The sequence below is a fragment of the Botryllus schlosseri genome, chromosome 10, assembly GCF_051294905.1.
Source record: "Botryllus schlosseri isolate E-star chromosome 10, Bs_hap1, whole genome shotgun sequence".
In the NCBI taxonomy this organism is placed as follows: Eukaryota; Metazoa; Chordata; class Ascidiacea; order Stolidobranchia; family Styelidae; genus Botryllus; species Botryllus schlosseri.
Window position 1 is genome coordinate 6,698,799 of NC_137245.1, and position 27,831 is coordinate 6,726,629.

The 27,831-nt window shown below is 41.0% G+C and overlaps 1 long non-coding RNA gene across 1 annotated transcript in view; it reads left to right on the plus strand.

The window, feature by feature from the left end:
* The window catches only part of LOC145449022 (uncharacterized), a 427,802-nt gene extending 410,003 nt beyond the window's left edge, over window positions 1-17,799 (plus strand). The window contains exon 5 of the long non-coding RNA XR_013918104.1: window positions 17,789-17,799. This is a non-coding gene — a long non-coding RNA (uncharacterized LOC145449022). The remainder of the gene's footprint in view (window positions 1-17,788) is intronic.
* The last annotated feature ends 10,032 nt before the right edge of the window (window positions 17,800-27,831 follow it).

Consider the following 27,831-nt stretch of genomic DNA (forward strand, 5'->3'; position numbering starts at 1 on the left):
CAAAAATAAATAAAAATAACCATAATTTACTGAAATAACTCTAATTGTAATCGCAATTATACGATAACGGTATATTCGTAGTGGCCGTTTGGATGCTTTAGTCAAGGACAGTGGCTTTAAACATGGTGTCGTTTGCAGTGTTGGGATGACTCGAGTCATGACTTGACTCGAGTCAGACTCGAGTCACCTTTTTCGCATGACTTGACTCGAGTCACTTTGCTAAAATGACTTGACTTGACTTGACTCGGTGTATCAGAAATGTGGATTGACTCGTGACTCGGAGCAAAATTCACTAGTCAATTTCAAGTCATCCAGTAATTGGTGTGTCTCTCCATTTTTGAATCTGAATAATACAAATGTGAACCCCATCTCCTGTGTGAAGTACCTTGGAATTCACATTGACGATAATTTATCATGGAAATCCCATATCGATAAAATTACTACGAAACTTTCCAGAGTTGTAGGGATTTTTTCTCGTCTAAGGCACAGTCTCCCAAGACCTGTGCTTAGAAATTTATATTTCTCACTCTTTCATAGTCAGCTCAGTTATGGCATAGTCTTCTGGGGACTTAGCTGCAAAACGTACTATTCGAAAATCGAAGTACTTCAAAATTTGGCAATTAAATACATCAGTGGTATGAAAGAACGGGAACGACTCTCCCCCAAATATAAATCCCTGAACATTTTGAAAGTAAAGGACCTTTGCACTCTGGAGGTTGCTAAATTGATGTATAAGTATGATCGAGGTGATCTCCCAAGTTTGTTTAGTGATATGTTCACGCCATCTAGTGTCGTACATACACACCGTACTCGGTCTTCGACTTCAAAAAAATTATTTGTATCTCGTGTGACGAATAGTAAGTGCCGCAGATCAATCATATATCATGGACCAAAAATATGGAATGACATTCCTTTAGCCATGAGGGAAATGTATTTTTCAGCCTATTGTCGCGAATTTAAATCTCATTTACTCTTGTCATATTGAAGTTAGTTAGATTTGCATTGTAATTGCCGTATATTGGATTAGATAATCTTATGTTGCCAAATTGTTTCTTTTTCATAATTTGAACTGACAACTCCGTACATTTATCCATCTTCTATTTATTTTTTGTTTTCATTGCATTTCATTCTTTAGTTTACTTCTTTATTATTGTTGCCTGTTACTCTGTTGTTGTTCCAACTTACCACTGTTCTACCTGTTTTTAATTTATTCTTGACGCGAGACTCTATTAAAAGACGATTTTTATACTCCATCGCTGCAGCTGACTAGATGGTCCCTAAGGAACCGTATCGCTGCAACATGTATTTTGTTTTTGAATGTAATTTTTTGCTCAATAAAAACTGTCTCTCTCTCTCATTCAATGACCGTCCGTTTCACTGAGCCTCGATTGTTCTCTCATAAATAAATTGACCGCACACGAAGTGATCGTAGCTTACAGCTTAGGTCAGGGGTTCTCAACTTCCCTTGTATAACGGGCCGCATTTTAACAGCAAAAGACGCTGCGGGCCGCAGAACAATGTTACCTTGTATTCATGGGCTACCATTAAATTTAGGCTATTGTAACCTATTTACCAGTCGTATACCGGCATTTATAGTACATTTCTATGCATTATCAAGTAATAATGGACAGCGTTCGTAACTTTGCAGCTGCTGCTTGTGAGAATATGTATCTTCTAGCGGCGCATGTAAATCGATTTACATCCCTTCATGGAGCGTTCATTACATTCGTTGTCAAGTCGGTATATATGCAACTTCAAATCCTTCCACCAGAGAGCCGAACTCTGTGTTTCAATGCATGGGCGAGCAAGTATAAAATTACTATAACTTTTGCGCTACAGAGACCATTATGACATTGAGCTCTGAGTGATATGAGAAGAAGTCTGGTGTTTGGGGGCATTTCCGAGAAAACCAATCAACCTTTTTCCTTTCCGTTCATGCCTGGGGCCCTGTACCAATAGTTACAAAAGTCAGCTTTGTCAAGTTGATATTTTTCGCTGGTCCCCTCCCCGCGTTTGCCCAGCCAGCATTTCTCTGCATATGTCCACTCTGATAAAATTCAACCAGATAATTAGTTATACAATGTCGGTGGATTCATCCAAGGCTGTATAAAAGTAGTCTACGCGGCAACGTGTTTCAGAACGGGCGATAAGAGACTGACTGATATTGATGTTACTCGTCTGGTCAGGATTGAATCAGACGATTGTATCTTCGAAATTTGTCAGGTGATGTTGTCCTTGCTGCTAAGTTCCGGAAACAGCAAATATTCGCAAAGTATGGTACGATTTTATTGAAATCACACCTTCTATATCAGATTTCTTTGGTTTAGCTATATTCGAAGCAATTTTAAACGATGCTTCTGTAACGTCGTCGGCAATCTCAACAGCCGTTCGCAGTGAGTCAAACACTCTCTAAAAGTGTAGGCCTACTAAGTAGCGGGATTCTCTTGAACCAGAGTCCAGCCGAATAACGATTCAAAACAGTAGGCCTAACAATCTGAAGTCGAGCATATATCAAGAAACGAAAACACATTGAAGCAGTGGTTCTCAAACTTTTTTAGTCACGCCCCCCTCCTTTTGATAGGGAAAAATTTCGTGCCCTCTCATCGTCATATAACAAAATGCAACCAGAATGCTAGCAATACAAACGGCTAGTTTGATGGCATCAAAGGTTATAGCTGTTGATTAGAGAATTCTCAAATATGAAATTTGGACTATACACAGAGAAATAACTCTGAATTGGGGATAAATTGCGCGCAGCGCGAAATTTTTTTTCAGTTGATCGCAGCTTCGCGCCCCCTTCAGATGCTTCACGCACCAAAGGGGGCGCGTGCCCCCCGTTTGAGAACCACACTGTCTTCTATAATGAGTAATCACACGAAACAGAGACGGCGCGATAAAAGAGCTAAGTATCTAAATTAATTTGTAACAATACCGTGTCATTAGTAATTGCGTTTATAATGAAAGATGTCGCGGGCCGCGGGTTGAGAACCCCTGGCTTAGGTTTTCGTAACTCTAGTAATAAAGTAATAGAATAGCAAAATGTATGTCTGTTCTCTGTTCCTACATTAACCAAACATCTTGTTTTATTGAAATTGTAGTCGAATGTTGTTTATATAGTCCTCAACCATTGGCGCAGGCTCGAATGGTATCATATCTATTTGAAAATATGTAATGTATTGCATCTTATCAATTCGTTTCTCTATTGTCTATTTTGGCTGGGGCTATGCAATTACGCAGTTTAACAGTTCTACCGTGAGCGATATAACCAGAGGTGGTCAAAGTAGTCAAGAAAGCTACTCAAGTAGAAGTAGATGTAGCGACGAAAAAAATACTCAAGTACGAGTAGAAGTACTTCTTCCATGAGCAACCTAAAACTACTTGAAGTAGAAGTAGAATTGACGTACTTTGAAAGTACTCAAGTAAGTAAGTAGTTGTGAAAACGATCCTAATTCGTTCACATGGATTTTAAAAAGGTGCAAATTGAGCTATGCGAAAGGTGACGAGCTTGATTCATATTGATGCATACCAGCAGGTATCCAATTTTCGATAGCATAAGCATCGTTCACATCATGGGATGAAAATGATAGTATTGATATGGAAATGCGATACTAATCCACTGTTTACTCAAACAGCACGTTTTAAAACATATCATGGTATTGCGCACTCCCCCATATTAAAAGGCCTGTAGTTTAGTCGAAGAGCAATGCGGAGCAGACTTGGACAACTAGAAAATTTTCAGCTTTTCCGAATTAGATTAGAATTAGAATTAGAGCTACACGTTTTTTTTTTCAAATTAGATTAGAATTAGAATTAGAGATACACGATTTTTCAAAATTAGACTAGAATTAGAATTAGAGATACACAGCGTCTTCCAAGTTAGATTAGAATTAGAATTATAGCTGCACAGTTTTTTCCAAATTAGATTAGAATTAGAATTACCGAATTCGCTAAAACTTAGAAATTGAATGAATTGTGAATGAGAACGAAATACGGCAAAAAATTAATATCGAATCACAGTGCATTCCCATAACGATAAAAATGGTTAACTACTGCGCAAAGCTTGGCTGCTCGTTTTGTACTAAACCAGGGGTCACCAACACGCGGCCCGCGAGGTCATATTGCCATGACGTGCAATGGACCAGACACTACCAAGACCGAGACGCTTAGAAAACGGCCTTTGATAACCATCTCTTTTTCTTTGCTGCTGTTCTGTTTGTGATCGAAACTAGAATGTTGTTCGCAGACTATAAGCTACTATGCCAGTGGCTAATATTCGTTGCACAATAACTACTATGACTGCACGGTGTAAGTACTGCGATTGCGGCTTGGCACTGGATTTCCCTACGCGAGAGAGATATTCTTGTAAATTCGCAGCAAAATGCCGCGGACAAAGAGGCATTTACAGGAAAACATCAAATTAGATTAGAATTAAAATTAGAGAATAGGAACATTTGACAAATTAGATTAGAATTAGAATTAGAGCATAAGAACAAATCACAAATTAGATTAGAATTAGAATTAGAGCATAGGAACAGTTCACAAATTAGATTAGAATTAGATTACTAGCATTTCGCTCTAATTTAGTGAAATTAGACAACTAGAATTATCTAGTTGTCCAAGTCTGATACGGAGATGTTGTGTTGGATGCGGTGTAAACACTTTGTGCGATTAGTAAACGTTAATAAAAAATATGGTGGACCGTAAAAATGCTACATTGTGTAGCTTTATTTCAGGAAATTGAAGGCATTACTACACTTGTTTTTATACTTCAAGATGTACGTTATCCAGACAAAAGAACTGATATTAATTAGAAATCAAAATATGATATGGTACTGGGAATTGAAAGTGAAAGATAAATCTAAAAACGGAACATGTATTTAATGTCTTTAGTCCAAAAAGTTTCGAAGGTTGGTATGCTAAAACAGCTCTAAAACTAAAAAAAAGTATGAGTCCACTTTTCCAGATTAGGACACGCCATGGACAGCTAGATTACGGTATGGTAAGTAAATGCTAGATTGCGAAACATCAGTTTCAAACGTTATGATAAGCTATATATACTGTGACGAAATATTTGATATGGGGAATGGCGACAATGCGGTGTGAACGGAACCACGCCAACCCGCTACCTAAATTATATTCACCGATGCTTTCGTGAAATCATACTGGATACTCCGCATTCACTGCGCGCGACGCGCGACGAAAATACTGGACTTGACTCAACTTTGATGAAAATTAAATGTCGATACTCCGTGAAAACAGTCCCGAAATTTCTCAGGCTTTCTTCTTGATTGGAGGATTAAACTACGTCTACTTGACAAACTGAAAATAGCGAAAAGTAAGTAAGTAGATCACAAAATATTATGAAGTAGAAGTAGAAGTAATAAAATTCAGATCTACTTGAGTAAGTACCAGAAGTAGAGGAAAACTACTTGAGTACTTCGAAAAAGTAGAAGTACGTCGTTACTGACCACCTCTGGATATAACGCCTTCTTGCGTGTATATTCAACTCTATATTCGTACATCGTTTCGGAATCAATGACCAGTTGACCACTCAAACTGTTTTTGAGACAGCTAGCAAATTGCAATGTCTCATACATAGGTGTGACTTCGAAAAGTACTTCATGCCTCATACATACCTCGAAAAGGCAAATTGACTTGAAATGTGACTTGACTTGACTTGACTCGAGTCACCTCCAAAAATCGAGTGACTTGACTTGACTCGAGTCAAAATGTGCAATGACTCGAAATGACTCGTGACTCGAAGGTAGTGACTTGATCCCAACACTGGTCGTTTGTCTTTACTATGGGGATCGGGAAGACATTGAACGTAATCAACTTCCAAAATAGGCCGTGAGTAAGTCTGCGCAAAGGTGCTGACGAGACTCGATCCTGACCTTTTGTAGCAATCAGCTTATCCCATTTTTAGCTGGGCTACGAAACAGCGTCAATAATCGTTGGGCTATAATTTTCATCGGAACAAGTTACACACAATGTACAATGCGATAAGACAGAATGCGATGTGAAGAACAGATAGGAGGATTCGAGGATATCGAACGACACGCCGTTGAGATCCTTTTTAGACTGACATCCACCTCGGCCTAGAGTGCCCGATGTAACAGTTCTTTTCGATGTTGATCTTTCAAAGCCGCGACCCTTTCTACTAGATCTTTCTATTCCTTGTGAGTGCATTCTTTCGTCGGGTCATTGCCGCCCGATTTGTAGGCGCTTATCGTTACCACTACGCGATCATGAAAGGTTGGGAACCACCTGATGTGCATTTTGCAACCTACTGGTGCGGACCGTCAATTCGGCTCATAAATAGCATTAGTTGTGTGACATGAACAGGACTTAACGATATACAGTTACGATCTCCACATTTTCGAAGACATAATCTACCCCCAGCTCTAGCACTATCTCCGAACACTTGGGCGGAGAGAGGAGAAATTTTTTTAGTAATATTCTAAATGGAAGAACGACTATTATTGACAGAATTCATTCACAAAATTTTACGACCATGTGCCAGTAGAGACCAGATTCATATAGTATAGGCTTACCATATTTTGGAAATCTAAAAAGAGGACACTTTTTCAGAAATTTGCAACTTGCAAAACCGGAGTAGAATTCTCAAAAACCGGTGAATTTTTCCCACTTTGTGTTCGGTTGACTAAAAAAAAAGGTTATCTTTTCCGCTCATAGCTCAAAATACCGTTTTTCTCTCCACATTTCCAGGTGGATGACTAAAAAAAAGGTCATCTTTTCGCTCAGAGCTAAAATCACCGTTTTTCACTCCGAAATACCCACCGGAGCGTTGCTTCTGCGCTAATTTGCGGCATATCACTGGCAATTTGCTATAAATTTGACCAAAATTCTCAAAAAAGAGGACAAAAGGGCGTCCTCCGAGGACACTTTCAAAAAAGTCACTATATACATGGCGCTGGCAGCATAAAAAATCAACTCGGAACGAGCATGCACCTTATCAATCTCAAAAATTATACTGGCTTTGTCACAAAAGTTTGCTCGAATATTTAGGCGTATATATATAGTAGGGTTGTTCAAAAAAAACTTTTTTTTCCAAATCTCACTCGCCTAATGACTAAATCGTCAGGTTGTCTAAGAAAACGATGCACACCAAATTTGACTCAATTCCAACCCGTAGAGGCCGTGCAATCTTGAATTGAAATTTTTAATTTATTATTAAAAATTAACAAAAAAAATTTTCAAATTTTTCTGTCAACCCCATGAAATTGTTGAGCTGTCTTCAAAGACGATGCAAATCAAATTTGAGTCGATTCCGACCAGTAGAAGCGGCATTATTTGAATTTTTCGTTGATAATCCCCGGATCAAGGATAATCCGAGAATTATCAACGAAAAACTCGAATAACTCCGCTTCTACAAGTCGGAATTGACTCAAATTTGTTTTGCATCGTCTCTGAAGACAGCTCAACAATTTCATGGGGTTGACAGAAAAATTTGAAAATTTTATTTTTTTAATTTTTAATAATAAATTAAAAATTTCAATTCAAGATTGCACGGCCTCTACTGGTTGGAATTGAGTCAAATTTGGTGTGCATCGTTTTCTTAGACAACCTGACGATTTAGTCAATAGGCGAGTGAGATTTGGAAAAAAAGTTTTTTTTGAACAACCCTAATATATAGTGACTCTCTGCCGTGAGACCAGCGATCACGCAACATCAAGAGCGAAATACAACTACAGTAGTTAGTCAGCGAGTGATGCTTACCAACCAATGAATAAAGTTGATATCGTTGTCTGATATAGAAAATCGAACAGGCGTACGGGGTCAATCTTGATTTCATATGTTTATTCTATCATAGAAACCAAATCCATGGGATTGGAGCGTTGGTTACTGCTGAACTTGATAATAGGGTAATGTCGGTAGCAAGTAGAAACCCGTTTTACACTCTGCTCAATATCAACGTAGCAATACTCAGGCGCCGAATACGTTTGTCGGGCCTGGCATAGGCCGTAGACGTAAGCTTATATTCCCTTGCAAGTCCTCGTCGAAATTATTGCATGGCAAAGCGACGGAAGATATTGATTTTATGCGATTATTATATCATTTAATCTCCTCAGCAGTTGATATATTTGACGACGTTTAAAACGTCAATCCTACTTGAGCATTGTAGCATTACGTGGCCCGAGTCGTCGCTAGGCAGCGTGTACATTAATATAAGCTATGAGGGCTGGAATTACCAATATGACGTCACGTGACGTCATGAAGTTCACGTTCGCGTTCACACAAAACCTTTCAAAAAGGTTCGTGTTCACACGATCCTGAACCTTTCAGACGTTCACACCATCCCTAGAATATAGCAATCACCAGAGCTCATAGATGGCCCAATTCAGGACCCGCTCTTGTACACAGTCGATAGGGAAAGCTTTGATGGCGTGACGTCATATTGACAGGCAATGTGCTCATATCTCATTTTAACACCTGTTATTGAGCGCTAAAGAGAGTCCGGAATTTGACCCCCAAATATATGGTATTACCCCAAGCTACCAGTGCCGTGACTGCGGCACAATGGAAACACTAACCCATAATCGGGAGGACCATAAACTTGCGCAATTTCATATCGTTAGAGGTCTAGATTGATATGAATAGTAAGAAAAAATGTGCATATTTCAGATGAATAGGCATATCGGCGGCAGCGATTAACACGCGTTGACCTCTTGAGCAGGACTTTGACTATATTCTAAGAGGTGGCCACAGAACATTTTCAAACTTGAAAATGGGCCACGGCTAAAAATGTTGAAAACTCCTGCACTAGAGGTTCCGGAGTTACAGTACCAGTGCGAAGTGGAGATGAACGGGCTTTGTGAAAATTAAATTATTCTTGGTAGCCTACTCCGAAATCCTCATCTATTCCCATAATTGGATAGGCCTACAACTTGACATAATGAAAATAACGAAAATGAAGTAAGTAAATCACAAAATATTACGAAGTAGCAGTTGCGGAAAACTAGATTTACTTGAGTTTGCATAATTCTATGCTTGCAATGTTTCAGTCGTCATCTAGCCTTAGCCCTGCGTATATGCGATGCGAAAAATACAAGAGATTTCATCGTCAACGGGGACATAGGAATGTGATTCATTATTGTCCGGAGGTCTGGAACCTTCCGAGTAAGAAGGGATTTTGGTCCTTTTTCAAAAAAACTCTGAACTCAGAGTGCGCTTTTTTCCTGTTCAGAATTGGGTGTGAATGCCACCGAATTGTTCTTAATAGTGACAAGAGTGAAAATACAACAACGCTGTTGGATGGTTATAATTTGGCCTATGAACAAAGAATAATTGAACATAGGCCTACAGGCTACGTGATATTGAAGGGTTACTTAATTGAAGTATTGCCTTCTAACAATCTCAACATTTATTACAATGTGCCGGATAATACAAGGACTTTCCCATCTTCTCAAAATTGCTTAACGTCCAGGATGAAATCGTCTGGCGGGCTGGATGAGTCCCGCGGGCCATTTGTTTGACGTCCCTGATGTACACGATACCTAGTGACGCCATAATTATGCCACAATGCTGAAGTACATGCTGACTTTTCAATGTAAATTTTAAACTGCTCCAGCTCCGGCTCCAGAGCTCTCTTCTATGATGAAACAGTGATGAGCGGATAGTGCTTTTCGAGACTCCGAATCCCTCCGACAACTTTAGTCTCTGAGGCAATCTCCCTCCGACTCCAAAGAGCTCAATCCCAGACTCCGAGATAATCCAAAGAATCTCGTCCAGTCTCGTCAGTCTGCCTTGCTATATCACTAGGTTAAGATGGTTCATGGCCAATCATGCCATTTTAACCGGTTAAATATCATTAGAGTGGCAAGCAAGGTACACTTGGTAATGTGTTTTACTAAATAGATGCGATAATATGGTTGGCCTTATAATATTGTCTACTCTCCAATGGAGTGCATTGCATTGCAGTGCAGACGGCTGATTTTTATGCACTTGGCAATCATTTTTGCATGTTACCCATCATATTACAACTTTACAAGGTGTCAACTGCCTTCGTTTTGGTTTGTAATCAATAGTGCCTTCTGGTCAGAGCTATCCAAAGATATCGGGGGCAATATTTACAACACTCCGAAAAAATAGTAAACTCCGACTCCGCTCCGAGCGTCACAAAATCGGCAAAACTCCGCTCCGATGCTCATCACTGTGATGAATTAGCTCCGGCTCTAAGCTGCGGAGCTCATTGATACCACTGCTCCGGCATCTATATATGCCTCGGTTGTAGCTGTCGCAAGGGACCATCATTTTGTTGGGGTATGCAAAGTCCTGTGACGTGATAATTACTTCGTGTCGTCTGTCGTTGACGTCATATCCGCACGAGAACGCATTTTACTCCATGCCATTGTAGTAGTATAGGAAATGTGCGGAACTCGCGCATGCACCCTATTTACTTAAACAAACAAAGATTATCAATATAATAAGTAATGAAAGAATTAGCTCATTCTCAGTTTTGCAGCAATACTCGAGGGGAATTCCCTTCTGACTGTGCGGCAATTAAAAAGGGGGAATAATTAGAGAGAAAACGAACAAAGAATCTGGATTGACCTTTGTACTCAGACTGGAGTCATTCTACTTGTACTTCTCCACACGCCTCCTGATTATAATACATTGTAATTTTACTGTATTTTTCCACGATCCATAGCTGACCTCGGTCGTACACGACGGTGATAATAGTTGCCTGCCCTGACCCGTTGTTCCGTGGTCCAATTTCATGACCTGGGAGCAATAGCCCGTCAAACTGGTTGACTTATCGTTCCGCGGTTGATTCAATTTCGTGTACGGCGGGGTCATAGGAATAATTGCCGGTCGTGACGTCAGTATAGTTTTCTTCTGATCCATGAGATCCTGATGCGTGTTTTAGGTGTCCATACGTTCGGCTGTGTAAGGTGACGCTTGTGGTCTGTCTCATACTGTCGTACTTGAACCCGCTTGCTTTGTTGTCCACCCAGACAGTAACGAGAAATGATCTGTTATTATTATAAATATGTGTGTCATTTCGAGTCATACCGAGAATCAGAATGAATGTCCTAGTAGAAATTTGTAGGCGACCCGACATAGATTAGCTTAAATAAAGTAACATTATGAATATAATAAGTAATTAAACAAATAGCTGATTCTCAATTTTGCTCGCATCAACGTGTTAACCCCCGGTATTACGTACCTAGTATTCGGTGCAAGCAACAAATGTGGCTGTTCCATACCTATACCGCGTTAACCCTTTTTTTTGCTTTGTTATCGACCCAGACAGTAACGAGAAATGATCTGTTATGATTATAAATATGTGTGTCATTTCGAGTCATACCGAGAATCGGGTTAAATGTGGTAGAAATTTGTATTAGGCCCCCCGACATGGATTGACTTAAATAAAGTAGCATTATGAATATATAATAAGTAATTAAACAAATAGCTGATTCTCAATTTTACATGCATCAACGTGTTAACTGCCCGGCATTACGTACCTAGTAATCGGTATATCGATCACGAGCTCACCACGCGCTTGTCGTTCGAGGGCGACTCATTTCGCTGCAGACACTTGTGTCCGCATGTACCGTAACATATCCTCAACACTTGTTATACCAACACCTCCACGCATATTTACAATATCATGCTAAGGAACTATTGCTTCGGCAGCCACGCACTGTCGTATGAATTCGACAAATTTCGCTGCAGACAGTCAGTTGTGTTCGCGTATGTGTCGTAAATATATCCTCAACACATGTTATGTCAATACCTCCAAGCATATTTACAATATCATACTAAGGAACTATTGCTTCGGCAGCCACGCACTATCGCTCGAAGTCGACAAATTTCGCTGCAGACAACCAGATGTGTTCGCGTATGTGTCGTAAATATATCCTCAACACATGCTATGCCAATACCTCCAAGCATATTTGCATCATACTTAGGGTTTTGGTTTAAATCAGGCTGATTTAAATCATCACGTGTCGACAATCGATCGAAGCCCGTCAACTGGTATTTTGAAAGCTCCCGGTATGGTGTATTATTGTGTATGGATTGTTGCGGTATTAGAATTGTGGTTACGGCTCGTTGGCGGTGCGAGGATCAGGTTTATAGTATACTATAACTACTTAGCTCGGATATTATACGACGCGCTGCTATCGCTGCTTTGTCCAAGACCTAATTCACGATAATCAATCTCGCTGTCGAAAATGACATGCGGCCGCGTAGACTGCATAGCGCCATTTTGTTTTGTGATCCATCCTGCTGTGCCGAGGATCGAAACATATCCTCAACACATGTTATGCCAACACCTCCAGGCATATTTGCAGCATCATACCACGGAACTATTGACTCGGCAGAGTGTTACCGTCAGAGAATTGCTGTGTCACGCCTTCGGCCCCTGCATTTTCCGCTCGGTAACTGCGAGTACGATGTTATTTCAATTGTCCACGAAACGAATCGGGGTAGCTCGCTTTATCGGGGATCAGTGGGCTGACCTTATTTGGCTGAAACGCGCTCGGTGGTGCAATAATGGCAATGAATTGTGGTAGATCATACGTTATGCGACCTATAGCCTGAGGTGGGGTGTAAAGTAGAGGGGGAGATTTCGAAATCGGAATCCACTGCGACTATAGGATCGCAAAATCAAAGTCCAAAAAATCCGACTGGCACGTAAAGTACTGGTTTCTCCATATATTAGGCTGGGTAAAATGTAACATAAATCCAACTCTCAAAGGCACTGCTGTAAGGGGAGTGTCGTTGTACATTAATTTGCGTACAGCGAAACTTTGTATGCGGTGGTGCAATAATGAGGATGAATTGTGCCAGATCACGTGATGCAATCTAGCCTGCTTTCGGTGAGGATGAGCGGGGAGATTTCGAAATCTGACTCCACCCCGACTCGGGTTGCTAAATCAAAGTCCAAAAAATCCGGCTGGCTCGTAAAGTCCTGTTATTTCCACATGTTGTGAGGGTAAAATATAGCATAAATCCGACTCGCAAGGCCATTTGGCTGCATCCAGTCCGGCGATAGCTCGCTTCACCGTCGATCAGCTGACTGACCTTATTTTGCTCGGTTTCGGTGCCAGGGCTGGATACGGTCAAGTGACCACCCAGGCACGATAGTTCTGCTATCTTTACACGACATGGAGATGACGCTGCATATTCATTTGCGTACAGCGAAACCTTGTATCGACCCATTGTCGGAATTATGCTCAACTATACAGGTGTTATTAGTGTAATCAGGTTTAGCACCACAAGAAGTATATTAGCAAAGTCCTATCCACCACAAAACGATAATACCTATACCCTACCAACAAACAGACAAACAAACTTGTCGCTTGAATACTTATAATTTCAATGCGGTGTGATGTACGTAAATCAGCTGTGATCAATCGAGCGTGACACAATCGCTGTCAGTCATCAATCTACGACTTGACAAAACTCGCGTTTTCTGGTTGACAGCAACGCGATATATTTGATGTCCCGTCGACCCTCCTATTTTAATAGGGTTACCATACGGCCTCATTTAGGGGAGTATATATCCTCCTTTTCCCAGATATGTCACCCCATTTGCCCAAATGTACTCTCTTTCTGTCGATTTGTCCTCCTTGTTGGCCTAAAATATCCAAAAACCACAACGAGTAACGCAAAATGCGGGGCTAGATTACGAATATCGGGTATTTAGATAGTCAAATCGGAAAAATGACGCTATGATGCCATTGTGCAGGGTATCACGCGGATACGAGGGTCTGTGTAAACATGTGAACAGTAAAAGCGACCCAAACTACCGTTACATGAAAAATATCGAGCGCACTCGACCGTGTCGGGGTATACCCACCTTAGTACAGCCAAATGATCCAATGTCGTATCGAGAATAGCCGGGGTGGTGGGATATCATTCCCACAAGATGTGCTTTGGAATGCGTGTGAAATCGACATCGCCCGTTACTCGACTGAGGCAAGTCGACACCGCAGTCCCTCTCTCTGTGCATACATAACATGCTGAGCACTACAGATCCAGACGAAACTACGCATTCTGGCGAGGTTATCGAGATAGCTGGAGCGATTTACAACACATGCTAAATTTACTTCAAATGGAAGGACAAAATATAGCTTTGGAGTACTCAAGTAGACTCAAGTAGAAGTAGTTTTAAATAATAGTTGGTATCGTAAAATTACTTTCTAGTTTAATTATAAAGAGTAGGTTCCCATAGAACTGTCGAACCCAAGCACTTCATTCTCCTATACCCAACCCACCGACTGCAGAAGCTGCCCATCCCTGATGTAACATGTAAATGGTGCAATAGCGACAGCTAACGGTTGTCAATCATCCATAAAAAAAAATAGCCAATAATACAATCCTCAAGGATAACCTAGGAATATCTATGCGAGTCGCCTTGATTGACCCATTGGGCAAGTTTAGACACGAAAGCATTTTTAGGTGTGATATAATCCCAGTATTTGTACTGTATTTTTCCAAGCACACATACCACAATCGAAAACGTAGTTCGCCCGTCTGACTCCCAGCGTTTGCCTCGAACAAAAGTATAGGAGTGACCATGGATCTACAACAAGTCTGCCCCACCACTTTTGAGTAGATATTTGGAAAGACCGGCTCGTGATCACCTCCATACAAGGCATATTATTTCTGCGTGCAGCGACCTATTGGCGGGCTGTGCATGTGTTGTTAGTGCAATCGTGTTTAGCACAACAAAGAACGTAGTCATTTGAGGGTGAATAAAATCTTACCCCACAACGATACCAACTTTACGCCCCTCAGCGACTCCAACGGTATGTATTTATGTGAATTTCATATTAATATGAAAAGCTGATCGACCACAAGATACTGTTACGTGCCATCTTTTTTGATAGAGTTGTAACAGGATGATCGGGGAGCTACGGCCTTTTACACTAGCTCTAAAAGGGTAGGGGAATTCGTTAGTGATACACCCGCCAGACGCTGGGGTATTCGATAAATTCACTCTGCTTTACAACGGAACCGATGATCACACTGACGGGCTCGCTTGTCGTACGAGTGCTTGTAATTTCGGTGTGATGTGCGCAAATCAGCTGTGATCACTCGAGTGTGACTCTATCGAAGTCAGTCCTATCAGCTGCTTGAGAAAACTCGTATATTCAGTCAGGTTGACGGCAATGCGATATTTTTGATGCCCCCATTGATACTAATGGAGGTTGCCGTACGTCCTCCCTCTCTAGGAAAATATCCTCCGTACAAATGTTGTGCTAATTTATCCTCCGGTTCAGCTTAAAATACCCAAAAGACGATGAGTAACGCGAAATGGGGGCCTACGAGAGACGGGTTGGGTCTATCTTGCTGTTTCGCATAATCCTGTTATTCAAACGTAGGATTCTGGTGTACGTCTGATTTATAACTTTATACAAGTGGAGTAGAGTCATTACAAAACTACTTTCTGCTTTTTAAAGTCAAACGTGTAAAGAGGTAATTTCACCTGAAACGGTTGAGGAGTAAGTTAAAACGACTTGAGTATATAGCACAAGTACCGAGTACTCGAATCAGTAGCGTGACACCATTACTCACCCGAGTCCACAACACACAAACCGAAGAAATAATATACAGATATGGAAATAACCCACGATATTTTCCGCTGACACGTTTCAGATTCAGTACAACCCGACAGTCAAGTCCATCTGGCTGCGGCTTGTAATTTGAAAGAGTTTGAAAAACCGGGGGTGGTACCTAAAAACGTGGTATTGTTTTGTGTATTTCAGTGAAGCAAATTCAATTTACATCTCAAACCACTTTACCCTGTGCCCGACCTCATTAAAAATCGATTAAAACCTGATCACCACCTGCGTAATCAACCCGTTGTGTTTAAAATGGTATACCATGTTGGTATCGATCGTATATTAATTTTTCGATTTGCGTCGATCTGCTGTCAAACAGATATATTTTTGACCACCCTCGAAATATACAGTATTACCGCGTTGTCGATATTACGGGTCTGTGGTTAGACAATACAAATTAGCGACACTCCCAGACTGATCAATAGTGGGATACTCAAGCCCGTAAAACTCTCATTATCCTGTGAAATTATGCGACGTGTTTGGCGCCGCGACGTTGTCTTTGTAGATCGACTTGAAATCTTAATTAGGGATTGCAGCGTGTGTTGATTGATGAGAGAGAAGCAGAGATGGCGGCTTCATGTTTATGCCAATGCTGTTCCCAAATCCACATTGTTTTCCTCATTATCGGCGAGAAATGGTTTTGAAGTGACATTGCTCTCGTTAAAATACATTCATTAAATACGATTTATTCCTTGTATAAGTGGATGAATGGGCCAATAATGTATCGATTCAGCAATCCGGACCGCCTAGTATTAATTTTCCCAGACCCGGCCCCCCGACTGACAAGTATATTAACATGACAAGTATATTAACATGAATCCTATAAACACGAATCTTATTAGAAAAGTTTAAGATGCAAACATGCGTGATGGAGTTACTTCTCAATCAGTGTTTTCATCGTTCTGCGTATTGAAGAGTATTCTACATAACTGCTGAATTCTGCGTACAATAGCGTGTGAATTTGGATCGCCACGCCGACTCCATTTCCATGACAAAAAGTGAGTATTGAGTATAGAATGCATTTCTCTTCTAATGTAAGTGTTATATTTCTCGCTAACTTTATATTTCACGTTAACTTTATATTGTTTCCCGATTAATTTCAAATAATTCAACTAGATACTTTCTAAATTTTGATAAATCGTTAAAGCCCCGGCGCATAGCGCGCAACGTCGAAAGTCGTACGTCGTACGCGCAGTTGGACGCTGGACTTGAACTCGAGTCATTGCCCATGACTCGAACCAAGTCATATGACTAGAGACCCAGACGGTCAAGACCGTCATTTCATTGTCATTTCGAAGAACAGTAAAGTAACCAGCCTATTGGGATTTCGTATATTGGTACTTGTACTTGAAAATGCGACCAGAAACTGTTAAAAGTGAGGAAATATATATATATTATAAATACGAACCATTCGATATCATCAAACAGAGTTATATAAGTGGGTTAACAGGGCTTTAACTGGAAACTGAGCAGTCAACACAATGACTTGGACTCGGACTCGAGTCATAATACCATGCCCCGGCTGTTACAACTCTATCAAAAAAGATGGCACGTAACAGTATCTTGTGGTCGATCAGCTTTTCATATTAATATGAAATTCACATAAATACATACCGTTGGAGTCGCTGAGGGGCGTAAAGTTGGTATCGTTGTGGGGTAAGATTTTATTCACCCTCAAATGACTACGTTCTTTGTTGTGCTAAACACGATTGCACTAACAACACATGCACAGCCCGCCAATAGGTCGCTGCACGCAGAAATAATATGCCTTGTATGGAGGTGATCACGAGCCGGTCTTTCCAAATATCTACTCAAAAGTGGTGGGGCAGACTTGTTGTAGATCCATGGTCACTCCTATACTTTTGTTCGAGGCAAACGCTGGGAGTCAGACGGGCGAACTACGTTTTCGATTGTGGTATGTGTGCTTGGAAAAATACAGTACAAATACTGGGATTATATCACACCTAAAAATGCTTTCGTGTCTAAACTTGCCCAATGGGTCAATCAAGGCGACTCGCATAGATATTCCTAGGTTATCCTTGAGGATTGTATTATTGGCTATTTTTTTTTATGGATGATTGACAACCGTTAGCTGTCGCTATTGCACCATTTACATGTTACATCAGGGATGGGCAGCTTCTGCAGTCGGTGGGTTGGGTATAGGAGAATGAAGTGCTTGGGTTCGACAGTTCTATGGGAACCTACTCTTTATAATTAAACTAGAAAGTAATTTTACGATACCAACTATTATTTAAAACTACTTCTACTTGAGTCTACTTGAGTACTCCAAAGCTATATTTTGTCCTTCCATTTGAAGTAAATTTAGCATGTGTTGTAAATCGCTCCAGCTATCTCGATAACCTCGCCAGAATGCGTAGTTTCGTCTGGATCTGTAGTGCTCAGCATGTTATGTATGCACAGAGAGAGGGACTGCGGTGTCGACTTGCCTCAGTCGAGTAACGGGCGATGTCGATTTCACACGCATTCCAAAGCACATCTTGTGGGAATGATATCCCACCACCCCGGCTATTCTCGATACGACATTGGATCATTTGGCTGTACTAAGGTGGGTATACCCCGACACGGTCGAGTGCGCTCGATATTTTTCATGTAACGGTAGTTTGGGTCGCTTTTACTGTTCACATGTTTACACAGACCCTCGTATCCGCGTGATACCCTGCACAATGGCATCATAGCGTCATTTTTCCGATTTGACTATCTAAATACCCGATATTCGTAATCTAGCCCCGCATTTTGCGTTACTCGTTGTGGTTTTTGGATATTTTAGGCCAACAAGGAGGACAAATCGACAGAAAGAGAGTACATTTGGGCAAATGGGGTGACATATCTGGGAAAAGGAGGATATATACTCCCCTAAATGAGGCCGTATGGTAACCCTATTAAAATAGGAGGGTCGACGGGACATCAAATATATCGCGTTGCTGTCAACCAGAAAACGCGAGTTTTGTCAAGTCGTAGATTGATGACTGACAGCGATTGTGTCACGCTCGATTGATCACAGCTGATTTACGTACATCACACCGCATTGAAATTATAAGTATTCAAGCGACAAGTTTGTTTGTCTGTTTGTTGGTAGGGTATAGGTATTATCGTTTTGTGGTGGATAGGACTTTGCTAATATACTTCTTGTGGTGCTAAACCTGATTACACTAATAACACCTGTATAGTTGAGCATAATTCCGACAATGGGTCGATACAAGGTTTCGCTGTACGCAAATGAATATGCAGCGTCATCTCCATGTCGTGTAAAGATAGCAGAACTATCGTGCCTGGGTGGTCACTTGACCGTATCCAGCCCTGGCACCGAAACCGAGCAAAATAAGGTCAGTCAGCTGATCGACGGTGAAGCGAGCTATCGCCGGACTGGATGCAGCCAAATGGCCTTGCGAGTCGGATTTATGCTATATTTTACCCTCACAACATGTGGAAATAACAGGACTTTACGAGCCAGCCGGATTTTTTGGACTTTGATTTAGCAACCCGAGTCGGGGTGGAGTCAGATTTCGAAATCTCCCCGCTCATCCTCACCGAAAGCAGGCTAGATTGCATCACGTGATCTGGCACAATTCATCCTCATTATTGCACCACCGCATACAAAGTTTCGCTGTACGCAAATTAATGTACAACGACACTCCCCTTACAGCAGTGCCTTTGAGAGTTGGATTTATGTTACATTTTACCCAGCCTAATATATGGAGAAACCAGTACTTTACGTGCCAGTCGGATTTTTTGGACTTTGATTTTGCGATCCTATAGTCGCAGTGGATTCCGATTTCGAAATCTCCCCCTCTACTTTACACCCCACCTCAGGCTATAGGTCGCATAACGTATGATCTACCACAATTCATTGCCATTATTGCACCACCGAGCGCGTTTCAGCCAAATAAGGTCAGCCCACTGATCCCCGATAAAGCGAGCTACCCCGATTCGTTTCGTGGACAATTGAAATAACATCGTACTCGCAGTTACCGAGCGGAAAATGCAGGGGCCGAAGGCGTGACACAGCAATTCTCTGACGGTAACACTCTGCCGAGTCAATAGTTCCGTGGTATGATGCTGCAAATATGCCTGGAGGTGTTGGCATAACATGTGTTGAGGATATGTTTCGATCCTCGGCACAGCAGGATGGATCACAAAACAAAATGGCGCTATGCAGTCTACGCGGCCGCATGTCATTTTCGACAGCGAGATTGATTATCGTGAATTAGGTCTTGGACAAAGCAGCGATAGCAGCGCGTCGTATAATATCCGAGCTAAGTAGTTATAGTATACTATAAACCTGATCCTCGCACCGCCAACGAGCCGTAACCACAATTCTAATACCGCAACAATCCATACACAATAATACACCATACCGGGAGCTTTCAAAATACCAGTTGACGGGCTTCGATCGATTGTCGACACGTGATGATTTAAATCAGCCTGATTTAAACCAAAACCCTAAGTATGATGCAAATATGCTTGGAGGTATTGGCATAGCATGTGTTGAGGATATATTTACGACACATACGCGAACACATCTGGTTGTCTGCAGCGAAATTTGTCGACTTCGAGCGATAGTGCGTGGCTGCCGAAGCAATAGTTCCTTAGTATGATATTGTAAATATGCTTGGAGGTATTGACATAACATGTGTTGAGGATATATTTACGACACATACGCGAACACAACTGACTGTCTGCAGCGAAATTTGTCGAATTCATACGACAGTGCGTGGCTGCCGAAGCAATAGTTCCTTAGCATGATATTGTAAATATGCGTGGAGGTGTTGGTATAACAAGTGTTGAGGATATGTTACGGTACATGCGGACACAAGTGTCTGCAGCGAAATGAGTCGCCCTCGAACGACAAGCGCGTGGTGAGCTCGTGATCGATATACCGATTACTAGGTACGTAATGCCGGGCAGTTAACACGTTGATGCATGTAAAATTGAGAATCAGCTATTTGTTTAATTACTTATTATATATTCATAATGCTACTTTATTTAAGTCAATCCATGTCGGGGGGCCTAATACAAATTTCTACCACATTTAACCCGATTCTCGGTATGACTCGAAATGACACACATATTTATAATCATAACAGATCATTTCTCGTTACTGTCTGGGTCGATAACAAAGCAAAAAAAAGGGTTAACGCGGTATAGGTATGGAACAGCCACATTTGTTGCTTGCACCGAATACTAGGTACGTAATACCGGGGGTTAACACGTTGATGCGAGCAAAATTGAGAATCAGCTATTTGTTTAATTACTTATTATATTCATAATGTTACTTTATTTAAGCTAATCTATGTCGGGTCGCCTACAAATTTCTACTAGGACATTCATTCTGATTCTCGGTATGACTCGAAATGACACACATATTTATAATAATAACAGATCATTTCTCGTTACTGTCTGGGTGGACAACAAAGCAAGCGGGTTCAAGTACGACAGTATGAGACAGACCACAAGCGTCACCTTACACAGCCGAACGTATGGACACCTAAAACACGCATCAGGATCTCATGGATCAGAAGAAAACTATACTGACGTCACGACCGGCAATTATTCCTATGACCCCGCCGTACACGAAATTGAATCAACCGCGGAACGATAAGTCAACCAGTTTGACGGGCTATTGCTCCCAGGTCATGAAATTGGACCACGGAACAACGGGTCAGGGCAGGCAACTATTATCACCGTCGTGTACGACCGAGGTCAGCTATGGATCGTGGAAAAATACAGTAAAATTACAATGTATTATAATCAGGAGGCGTGTGGAGAAGTACAAGTAGAATGACTCCAGTCTGAGTACAAAGGTCAATCCAGATTCTTTGTTCGTTTTCTCTCTAATTATTCCCCCTTTTTAATTGCCGCACAGTCAGAAGGGAATTCCCCTCGAGTATTGCTGCAAAACTGAGAATGAGCTAATTCTTTCATTACTTATTATATTGATAATCTTTGTTTGTTTAAGTAAATAGGGTGCATGCGCGAGTTCCGCACATTTCCTATACTACTCATTGTATGTACAATGTACACATGATACTCTATAAAGACAGTGACGTGATGTTTTAATACCGTTACTGCGCTCGTGAATAACAAGCCATACAGTCCAATTTAATCTTGAAATGGTGCGATTTCTTCAGATGTAACTGCAGAAACGAGTGCATGTCAGCAGAAATCCACTTTTTACCAAATGTACCCAATGGCTTCAAATTCTATGTTGGTGCGTTCGTTACCAGTCCGTCCGTTGTCGATCAAGCTTAGTGGAGTATAGTTCAGTTTGGTTAATTAGCAATTTTTATCAGCTCAATACACCACAAAAATTGCGATACAACGAAAAGATAGGAAAGTGTCGAAACGACTTGGAGTTGTCTTTGGAATCGGACAACCACCTTGGCCAAGGCGATGTAAAAAGGAGGCATGCACAGTTGTACACTGAATTAAAAGTATAAGAGGATAGTATAGAAAAATCCAGCTACGAAAAGGGGGCGGCATGTCACGGAAGGCGAGATCGATTGGTCAGGTCGTGGTCCGGTAATCTTGAGGGCGGACTAGTATTTATTTAGTAGATATTGCTTGTATTTTGACTTGAATTGGGACATGAAGGTTCCACTTCAAACGAATCCAAGGTTCCCCTTCAAAACTTGAAATTATTGCCACTGACAATCTGGTGGTGCATCAATATTTGAGAACTTAATTCAACGTCGTGCACTGTACAAGTCAGTAACCAATTATACTGCAAGCTCGCAAGTGACATTGCGCGACAATTCAAGAATACGAGTGTATCAAGCAGACAAGAATGAACACACAAAATTGATGATTAGAAATTGTAAAGCGCGCATCTAATCACGAATTGCTTTCTTATATTCAACACCAGGGCAGGGTTCGGAGACCGCATTGACTAGCTCGCATCGCGGCAATTGTAGGCTATGCAGACTATATTACCGATCTGGGTTGCTTCGATGCATTTCCCCATTTACGTTCGCAAATCGATATTGGAGTAAACGACCGTGCGCTTGAATGAATTTCAATTCATAGGCAAAAACGATGACACACTATCCAATTTGGCGTTACGATTAAAAACTATCAACGAAGAACGTGCATTTGCTCGTCCAATCCAGAAAGGACACAATGTTTCTCGGCGTGCGGCATGCGCGCCTCTAAATCAACATGTGCAGCAAGGTCATGGGAATATCCTATGGCGTCGCTTATATGCTCGTCTCATTACTAAGGCAATTTTTTTTACCTAAAAACGGGAGATTTTGACCAAAAAAATAAAAAATTTCACATTCTTTGACTTTAAAAAACTTAATTTTGACCATATTTTGACCTAACGCATGCAAATTAGGTGTTTTCCCACATATTGTTAGAATTGTACTACTTATCTTCATTCCTGGTTCGAACTGTCTGTCCTTACGAAGTATAGTTCCGCCTTAAAAAGAAACATTTTTGACTCAAAAACTGACAAATTTTTTCACGAAAAATCTGGATTTTAACGAAGTCCGGCCCAGTAGTTACATCACGTATTATGGTGGGAATAATTAAAATCTGTTGTAGTACAACGAAAGATACTTTCACACATTCTCGGGTAGAAAGTGTCTGTCCTGTAGCTTGCCAAGAATGGTAGAAGAACGTTTAACAGTTGTTGGCTGACAACACTGACGTTGTGCGTTCACTGCTGGTGACACACCGTGTTACTTCATTCTGACAATGGTGTCTACATCACAACATTTCATCATGCGCTTCTTGATATATGAACCATGCAATGCCCACGCAGTCTGGCTTCAGTCCGGATTTTGCGGTGCGATGAGCATAACACCATGTCAACCTATTTGTTTTATTTGAACGTTCATGATTCATAATGAGCAGAAAATGGGCCGTTTACAACGGTAGGCCTATAAAGCAGGCTACAAGCTTTTAAACTTCAAAGGATAAGTTCCCCAACAGTGCAAAATCTACGATACAAACGAAATGCAGGCTGTAAAAAATTTGGATTTTGTTTGTGCAATTTGGACAGTTTTCTACCTAACGCTACAATTCTGACCTAATTTTGACTTTTTTGACATGCCAAAAAATGCCCTTACTCTATACTAGGGCAAGTTTTTGTTGCACTAAAAACCTGAGAAAGTTGCATTTATTTTTTTAATTTTAACAAAAGTTGCAGAAGTTGCATTTTGACCACATTTTGCTCGGTTGACTAAAAAAAAGGCAATTTTCCGGCTCAGCTACCGAAATACCCGTAAAAGCGTTATTTCGGTGCTGATTTACGGTGTTTCTGTCGAATTTGGCCGTGTATTTCACCAAAATCGAAAATACTTTCATGAAAAATCGAAAAATTTTAAAAAATTTGCAAAAAGTTGCCTGAAAAAAATGGACAAAAGTTGCAAAAAGTTGCACTATAAGATTCCTTCAACGGGCTTAAAACAGAATTCTACATATCTTACGAGTATTTAGGAAGCTACCGGAAGCTGTAAAAAAAAGCTGCAAAAGTTGCAAAAACTTGCCCTACTCATTACTAATTAGGTATATTGCTTATCTCAATTAAGCATCAATCCTGTTTTGTGACATGCATGGTTTTCATTATTTTTCGAACCAAACAATTAGCCATAAGTATTGTGCTGATTACGAATTTGAGGGTACACCTATAATATAATAATTACGGAGCAAGCGCGGCCAATCAAGCCTACCCAGGTTTGGAACCTATGTATAAACAGGGTTACTGGTTAGCTAGAAAAAGTGGTGCTAACGAGGTAACAATTCTTAATTTTTTGAACGAATATCGTAACATTATGTGAATTCAGTCATCGGAGCCTGAGCTACTGTTCATAGAACCGGCTCCAGCTCAGGATCCTGTTGAATTTTATGTAGAGCTCCGGATCTGGCTCCAGCTCCAGCTCCGCTGAAAATGCACGGCTCCGTGGCTCCGGCTCCTTGCTCCGACTCCGGCTCCAAAGCCCGGAAAAAAACGCAACAATTCGATGATTCATTTACCGGATAATTTTTATACTTTGACGGATTGAGGGTAATATGCCAGGTTCTGAGATAACGATGTCGCGGGAGATGCTGTCAGTTTGGAATGATGTAATAGCGGTGTATTTTATTGAAAAGTGCATCAAAGTCGATCATCAGTTTATTTTTGAAACTTTGAATTTCGGAACTCGAATAAGTCAAGGTTACGACTTAGCTTTCCTATCAGGCGAATAGCTTCAAAGTCACGCTAAACCTCTACGACTCCAAGAAAACCATTGCCGCTCCAGGAAACAGTGTGACTGTGAACGCTGTTAGGTTATTCAAGAGCCATCCTGAGTTTATGATATCGTTAAGCAATAGTCCGACGTTCCTCTGTTCAAATCGGTTTGAATTTCGTTTAGATTGACCATCGCGCCTCTGCAAATTTGTTTCATTACGTAAAATATCGATGGCAAAGGCAGCGAATACGTCACGCTGCACCGCCCTAGGATATTAAATATTGCTGTTGAATCTGTCTTATGATCTTGTAGACGCCGACAAGATAGCATAATGATGGAGCGATGATGAGCCTTCTTGATCTGCATGTAGTCGGTTCCATCAAGCACTCATGCCCTTGAGATATGCATATGCACAGAATAAGACAAACTATGTAACGTTCTATTCCTTTTGTTTCAATCCAACTACATGTAAATTTATGTTATTGAAGTTGTCGGATTCCACGACTATATGTAATTTTATATACTGTGTTGTAGGGGCTTCATTGAACGGTTGTCATAACAAGCCCCATAGCATAACCATATCTCCGCATTTCGGAGGATTCATCCTCTTTTTTTCGGGTTTTAGAAAATGTCCTCAGAGGATGCCTAAATCTCCGCCTTTTGGAAATTCGTTCTCCTTCACAGATTTTACAGCTAGGATAATGGAGAGATTTCACTGAAAATGGGCATAAATGACGCTAAATAGCATATACGGACGTTCGTGCGGGTAATTCGGAAGTCGATCGAAAGTGACGACCTTTTTTTAGTCGGCAGCACTAAATTATTGTAAAAACTGTGCAAATCGGTGGTCGAACGAAGGTGATGACCTTTTTATATTATTATTTTCAGTTAACTCCACAAATATTCCAGCAAAATCCGCTGTTTTCAGTCTCGATCAATTAACTTTTCGGATTTGGTAAAAGTGTCTTCCTTTCCCGATTCCAAAATGTGGTAACGCTAGTCATAATGGCAATTCGAATTCATCCAAACCCTATCACTTACACGCCCTAAATGCCGTCCAAAATGCATTCTCGCTGTGCATTCTCGATATCCTTGGTTATAACTAGGATTTCCATTCACATAGCCTACGTTCTCCTTTCGGAAGTCAAATCGGGGAAATAGCCTTTTTTGAGTTAACATAGAAAAAGTTGTATAAATATGATAATCACCGATATTATCGTCTACCAAAGTAACTTTTGCAGCCTGTGTAAAGTGTCCTCCTTTCTGCATCTCAAAATATGTTAACCCTATAACAAGGCAAACTTGTGTGCTATGTGCTATAATGCAGGCTACTGTACAAATAAAGTTGATACGACGCCTGCCTTGTCAGTGACGAGAGCTATCGCACCGAGCGTTTGGAGCTGTTGCCTGCAGCTAAACATTCTGTTACTCACGGGAAGTTTCAATTTTGCAGGACCGTTCAAACGGTTCTGTAGCAGGTAAGCATAATTGCAGAATTGTAAGAGAGGTTCGGATTTGTTGCTGATATGGATGTGAAGCAGTGGCGTTGACTGTCAGGAAATTCGTTCATCGCTTTTCTTTGACTGACGCAGCATGCGTTTTGAAACTTCGTGGACATGTGCTTCTGACTTTTTATACAATATGCATATCTGCGGACGAGATACAGTAAGCTAAACATTAAACAATGATGATTTGACGAATGTGAATGTAATCATTGTATGTAGGAATACATTGCATCGCAATGCTCTATGTCAGTGGTTCTCAACCTTTTCGACCTCGCATATAGGTAAAATTCAACCTTCAACTACAGCATTTTGAGGAGTTGTACCATTCCACTCCATATTGTGGTATGGATATCACTTTCAAGTCATCGCTTGTTAACCCTATACGAAATATCTGGTATTTCTTAACCATTGCACTTTCTCGACACGATCATGCTGAGCGCAGCAAAATCTTGAAATTCGTATAAAAAGTAGCAGACGTTGTGTGCATCCGACTTAATCTGCAGATTTGATCACTCCGTTATCCTTACCCATTATCGCTAAGATGATTGCAGTGTCGTGCTTGTTACTCCTCGCGACGACAGTTTTTCTGCTGTATCAGTGGATTCGCAAGCAATGGAGAGTTCTAGAAAAGTGGAATATACCCCACGATCCGCCTTCTTTTCGAAACCTGGGACATGCTGCGCAAATGATGGGGAAGAATGTTGATGAACATGAGCTCCGCTGTAAAATGAAATTTGGCAATGTCTGGTGATATTACATGATGACAAGACCGCGTATTGTTGTTCATGATCTTGAAATGATACGAAGTATTTTCGTGAAGGAGTTTTTCCAGTTTTCCAAATAGGTTTGAAAACCCCGATGACTACGGATCTAAAGGACTGGATGACGGTCTGTTGATTGCAGAGGGAGACCAATGGAAACGTGCCCGAGCCGCTCTGAATCCCACATTTTCCAAAGCGAAGCTGAAAAGTATGTTTGGAATTGTACAAATGTGTGCACGCAATACCATGCAACGACTTCAAAAAATGGAGCAAGGAGAAGATCTAACCGTTGACATTCCAGATTTATTCAACAGACTATCGGTAGATGTTATCTGCTCTACAGTGTTCAGCTATGATGTAAACTCACAGGACGATACAAAACCGGAGGCAAGTATATCCAAGCACGCGAAAATGTTTTTTCATGCCACATTCGCACGAAAGCTGCAAATTTTCCTGAAAATGTCATTCCCCAGCCTTGGTAGATTTCTCGGAAGCAATGTGCCTAGTCAGGAAGTTACATATTTCACAAAGTTGTGCCGGCGGTTGATTGATGATCGAAAAGACGTGCCACATGATCGCTTTGATATCATGGAATCTATGATCAGAATGCGGAATATCGTCAATCACAAAGGTCACCTTCAGGGGTTGACGGACCCCGAGATTGTAGCAAATGCGGTATCTATGCTTCTTGCTGGGTACGAAACAACCGGTATTGCAATGGCATATTTGGCCTACAATTTAGCTTTTCACGGTCACGTGCAATGTAAACTGC